We start from the raw sequence: 308 nt of genomic DNA, 5'->3' as shown, positions 1-308 counted from the left end.
ACTATTGGATTCTATGGCAATGTTCAATAAGATGAGGTATTAATACGGATAAAAAGGTTCCTGGGAGAAAAGTAGGTTGAAAATGTATATAGACCTATTTATATATCACTTACTCAAAGCAAAAGACAAAACATCTTTAGTGTGTGTGTGTGTGTGTGTGAATGATTACAAAAATACACAAGGTATGGCCAGTTGGCAAAAAATACTCCTCTGTGAGGAAGAGAGGGGAAGGTGGATGGGAAAGCTACACCAGTACAGTCAAAGGGCAGATTAACTGTTACCTCTACATGGCAATTACATTATTTTAA

This window comes from Otolemur garnettii, unplaced genomic scaffold (assembly GCF_000181295.1).
Source record: "Otolemur garnettii isolate 467f Iridium unplaced genomic scaffold, OtoGar3 scaffold00117, whole genome shotgun sequence".
Lineage (NCBI taxonomy): Eukaryota > Metazoa > Chordata > Mammalia > Primates > Galagidae > Otolemur > Otolemur garnettii.
Note: the sequence above shows the minus strand (reverse complement) of the source record.